At 43.9% G+C, this 6000-nt stretch overlaps 1 protein-coding gene across 5 annotated transcripts in view; it reads left to right on the top strand.

Annotated features, from left to right (window-relative positions):
* The window catches only part of LOC310869925 (voltage-gated potassium channel KCNC1-like), a gene marked incomplete at its 3' end in the record, with an annotated part of 85617 nt that overhangs the window by 1095 nt on the left and 78522 nt on the right, over positions 1-6000 (top strand). The window lies entirely within an intron of this gene.

Below are 6000 nucleotides of genomic sequence, written 5' to 3'. Positions count from 1 at the left end.
ACATTATGATCTCAAAGTGAAATATTAGGATCTTGTTTGCTGTGTGTGTGTGTGTGTGTCATACTGCGGAGTACACAGCGCGGATACCGCCAGAGCTCTTAAAAGGTTGTCTCCTTTGTCCTTCTCCCACTGAAGTAGTGAGATGTGGTTTCTGCATGACAACAACAGTGCATGCATCAGCTGGCTGAATAGCACTCATGTGACTTACACAACAAGCTGACTTCTTAGAATCACACCTGCACCTGTAACTACGCACACACGATACACTACATTTGAAAAGATACACAATACAATACATTTGAAAAGTTTACAAAAGAAAAGTTTAGTTGAAGTTGTTTGCCTTCTCAAAATGTCCTTAGCAAAGACACTTCCAATGCAAAGTCATTCTAGATGAGAGCTTAATTTATTATACAAACATGTCATGCAATTAATTTACATAATCTTGCATATCGCAAACCATGACGGTAGAAAGTTGGGATTTGACGTCATTTCTTGTGGTGGATGTTGTTTTCGGGGAGGGAACAGATCACAGCACCTTGTGCAGTGATGTCACTGCTCTTCACTGTTGCATGTTATGTATAGAATATCGCACTGATGATCCACATTGGTCGATGTCACGCCTGTATAATCACCACACAATCGCCTAATCACAATTACTTTACATAATTTAAATTATTTTGCATAATCGTCCTAATCTTTTTCCAAAAATAGCAGAAATAATATATCTACAGTACATCAGCTATTTCCGCTATTGTTTTTTTGTTTCTTTTTCATAGATCTCTTCCCAAACTATTCCATCTTCCATCTGTCTTTCCATTTCTCAAGCTCCCATCGTCATTAACTCTTTCTTACTCTCTAAATCTTTCCTCCTATTTCACGTTTATCTGCCTTCTTTCACTGCCCCCCTTTTTTGATGTAGTTAATTGTCTTTAAAAATCCATATCTGTCCATGGGGCCGGAGGCAAGCTCTGACCTGGATTATTGTGTGTTAAGGTGTATTTCTTTGTCGACGCTGGTATGCGCAGCAGAGAGATGCTTTATTGACGTCTGCAACGGAGACGCGAATGCACACACGCACATTAACATGCATGCACAAGGGGCACGGTGGCACAGTTGGTAGTGCTGTCGCCTCACAGCTAGAAGGTCCTGGGTTCGATTCCCGCTCGGGGCGCTGTGGGTGCTGGCGGCGTGTTTCCTCCTCCGCGTCATCAGTGCCCATACCCGAAGGCGGGGTTGGCGAAAGGGCCTTTCTGTGTGGAGTTTGCATGTTCTCCCCGTGTCCCCTAGGGTAGGTACCCTCACAAAAACATGCAGTAATCCTGGTCTCTAAACTGCCTCCCCCTGGCCAGCCGGGGGGAGGCTGGCGGAGGGGAAAGGAACTGGTTGGAATAACGTGCTCCTTCCACGCGCTACGTCCAACCAGGAAAACTCCCCCGTCAGGTGTAAAGGAGCAACTTGGACACTCAAGCATGAAGGAAGCATGAGTTAATTCCGTTGCTCTCCCTAGGTTGGCGGAGGGTGTGTAGAGCCCAGGATCACATCACAGGATGATTGACACAGGGGTGAAAAATGGGTTACAAAATCGTGGGACAAAAAATATAAATTAAAAAAACAAAAGAACATGCATGCACATGCGCAGCTACATGCAGTTCCTCACAACAACAAAAAATACCGTTATTCAAAAAGGGGGTGCAGTACACAACACGTGATATACTGTATTTATATTGAAATATGTGAAATTGTTTCTTTGCCTGGTGGGTTTATTATCATTCTACTCAGAGTAGAGATAGCCAGGTGATAAGAGATCAAGATATTGGGAAAGAGAAAGACATTTCCATTAACCACATGAACCCTATGTGTGTTGATGGGACGAAGAGATATGGTGTAGAGGGGAAAAGGGTGGGAAAATTATAGACCTAGAGCTCAAGTATACTTTTTGTATACTTTAAGTATATATATTTTTAAAATCTTAATTGTTTTGTGTTCACCTATAATGACATGCCCAAAAACATATGCCATGTCAGGATTAAAGTGGTTAACTACAGTAGGATGCCACTAGTGGTCAGTGTAGCTTCATTCTCTGGAGTTAGTGTATCATAGCGTAGAGGCACTGAGGCAGTCAACAGAGAAGTCCCATGCTGACTGTCCCACTGTCCCCCAAGGGGAAGCATTTGGATTAGGATTAGAGGACCATACCGCTGCTCTCTCACGCTTAGTCCATTGACTAAAACTCACCGTATTTTAACCACTTACAACCTGGCATCCTTATTCCGGGCATGTCATTATCAGTTCAGTGGCCTTCCGGTTAGGAGTGTCCGCCACTCCGCCCTGAGACTAGGAGGTTGGGGTTCAATGCCTAGCAGAGCCAAACCAAAGAATATAGAAACGGTGCCCAATGCCAGCCTTCATTGGCGCTCAGCATCAAGGGATGGGGTAATTCCCTGTGTCATACTAGCGTCATGTGTAGGGGTGTACTTGTGCATATAGCTGCCTCACGAGAAGGAAACAGGAGATAGGCTCCTGACATTTAGGCTGCATGGCAGGAACCACTGATTCCCAAGACTACTTATAGGTGAAACATTTCAAATTGTCAAAGATTTCCCCAAAGTCCAATAAAAAAAGGTAAATACAAAAAATAGATAATCTACAAGCTGTGAGTTTTTAAATCAGCTATTCTTTTAGAATCAATTATTGCATTAATATCATTGTTTTTTAATAATCAGTTAAATTGATTAACAGTTGCAACCCTAGTTTTGTGGCATTTGAATTAAGGTGGTCGGTATTTACCTATACGGACAAAGCTGTGAATAGAGGCCTATATTATCCTTTTAAAGCTATGTAGGTCAGACACTCTTAAGCATGGCTCTGTGTCGAGACTACACACCAGTAGCCACTGTGGAAGTCCTACTTGTTTTTACTGCACGCTGGAGCCGAGTGCACAAGGAGTTATTCAGACATCTCTTCTGGTTTTTGTTAGTTGTTGGTTTAGCAGTGGTTCTCAACCAGTGGTCCGGTGACCACCAGTGGTCCTTGAGGGGGTTCCAAGTGGTCCCCAGCTAAATGATGGAGAGTTGGTAACCAAATGGACCCTTATAGATCTTTAACTCTTGAGAGTGTAAAATGAAACCAAATGGTTTAATTTTACACTCTCGAGATAAATTATTGTTAAACACCTGCATTACTTAGGTTAATTTACAATAAGTCTACACAATTAGAATGTAGAAGAATTGTTATTTTGATAATTTTCCTGTTATCTCTCCTATGGTATCAACGCCATGGAGATGTGTACATATTCTTTAGTTTGGGTTCTGAGAGGCTAAACCTCAATGGTGGTCCATGGCTCAAATGCACAATAAATAATGGGCCTTGATATGAAAAGGGTTGACAACCACTGGTTTAAAGTCATGATGAGAGGGTTGCTTCACAAATTATAACCTGTTAAATGGTAAATGGTGCATTTATATAGCGCCTTTATCCAAGGCGCTTTACATAGATTGTGCATTACATTCACTCATTCACACACACATTCATACACCGATGGCGGTGGAAACCATGCAAGGCACCAACCAGCACATCAGGTTCAAATAGGGGTTCAGTATCTTGCTCAAGGACACTTCGACACTAACTCTGGGGGAGCCCGGGTTCGAGCTGGCAGCCTAGCGGTTACCATCCAGCCACTCTACCCCGACCAATTACACAGCCCTGGGGAGACCCCAGTCAACTAAAGTGTACAGGGTTTAAATGGTTGTTAAGCACAGGACAAAGTTTTATGTGTCCACAGAACACACGCGCACGTTCCCACTTCCCACAGCCTTCTCCCTTCTAACGCAGTCACGAACCTCTAAATCCTGACTAGGGAGGAAAGGAAACCAAACGAGCGGGCAGCAGAAGGCAGCGCGGTAGAACGGTAGGCAGAACAATAAACAGAGAGATTGAGCGTGTACGCATGGACAGTGTGACAGCTGAGGTGACTTTGAAAGTGTTGCAGTCAATAGTTTTCAGTGCCAAATGGGACGACATGAAGATGCGTCTAGGCGCGGGGGGGGGGGGGGGGGGGGTATGGGGTGTGGGGGTGTGTTGTGTATGTGGGGGGGGTGCGAGGGGGGAGTTTGACGGCGCGGCACGATCCATGGGTGTAGGCAGAGGACAGCATGCTTGGTTTTAGCTGATTGCTTCAACAGAGAACAACGAGGGCATAGCTCTTTGTCCCTGCCAACATCCATGTCCAAAGACAAGCTGCAGGCCCCAGGCCCAGGCATGGGATCTAAAATTAAACACCGTGACATCTAAAATAAAAAGACATAGATATCTCTGCTGTCGGGGAGAAACCACCTAAATCAAAAAATAAAAAAATCAGGAAATGAAGAAAACCTAACGATGCAATACTGCCTCATCAAAGTGCCTGCTGTTACTTTATAATATTGTCAATTACTTGCACTAGCCCTTACCCGTTGTGAGATATTTCCCCCCCCCCCCTTGTGGCCGTGGGGGGTACTGCGCCCGGATGCGTTTGTAATTGACTAATAAATTCATTAATAATCATTAATGTGTCAAATCGAAAAAAGGGCTTCGTTACGCCCTCCATATTCATATGGTCAATGCCTGTGTGAGAAGTGGTTGGTGTGTTTGGTGATTGGTGCAGGCAGTAAGGAGCTACGGCAGTCACAGTGACACACAGACACACACACACACACAGACACTCAGACATTGTTAGAATTATAGTATGATGATGATGATGATGAAAGGGGGAGAGGTGGTGGAGTTAGCTGCTTCAGCAGACAGTTTGAGGGTCCAATGGAGTTAAGAGGTTTTGTCTGTCTTTTTATGTACATTTCATTGGTTGAATATTCTTTTAACCAACACACAGACGTAAAGGATGTCCAATACTAGCATAGCAAAATAATTGAGTTAGGTGGTTTCCTTACGACAGCGACGAATACTGCGTATACTGTGTGTGTGTGTGTACAGTAGGCCTATATATATATATATAGTGTATACAGTATAATGCATACAGATGTGGCACTGCTTTTCAAGAAACTTGATTGTGTGCGTGCGTGTGTCTATTTCTGTCTGTGTCACATAGGCCTACTCAATAAAATCCAGTGTTGATGCGGTCCAGGTTTGCACTTCCACTGTTGAATTATGGATTTGACTGTGATATAGCTATCTCTTATCTAGAGTACCGTCTGTACACTCTATACAGTATCTATCTATACAGTATACAGTATCTCTTCTCTTATCTAGAGTAGTCTTTGAAAGTACCCAGAATGCATTGTACCACATGTACTGCAGTCATTACTCTTAACAAACACACATTTGTATATTGTACTGTGCTCTACTGCAGAGGTTCTGGGTCCGGGGACCCCCAGGGGTCCTTGGGGAGTAACTACTTGTAACCACATTGTTAATAGCTCACAGCACGCCATTTCGTGCCACGCTATGGGTCTGTAGATCATTCAGAGTCATCTTTTTGGAAAAATCTTGAAATCTCAGGCCCTGAAACACACACACACACACATAGTTTTTTTAAATGGGGGTCTGCAGTCAAACAGCTGTGTATATGTAAAAACTTTTTACACTGGATTATGGTACAATATAGAACAGAATTAAAACAGAATTTAACACATATCTCTCCCTCTCTGTCTCTCTCTTTCTTCCTCTCCTACAGTATGTGTCTCTCTCGGTCTTTCTGTACCCTAATTTATGTATTCCGTCAAACGGGCGATGTTGCGTGCCGAAAATAGCCGATCTACGAGCTTGCACATCGGCTTTTCGGCGCGAGACACGGTCGCGTGGCCAAGTATAAATCACCACTCGGTGAACGAACGAGCAGACTGTTAAATTCATAAACTCCGCCACGCACTCCACTGGCTATGCCGGTGTAACCCCCACTAGCACGCACACACACACACACACACACACACAGCCGTCATCTCTGCTGCTTTATTACCACGGGCTGAGTGCTGGCATGCTTATTATCGCTTTTCAGGTCCCTCCATC

This window comes from Protomyctophum parallelum (genome assembly GCF_964188405.1).
Source record: "Protomyctophum parallelum genome assembly, chromosome: 13".
Lineage (NCBI taxonomy): Eukaryota > Metazoa > Chordata > Actinopteri > Myctophiformes > Myctophidae > Protomyctophum > Protomyctophum parallelum.
Note: the sequence above shows the minus strand (reverse complement) of the source record. Positions and strands in the feature narration are given on the sequence as shown.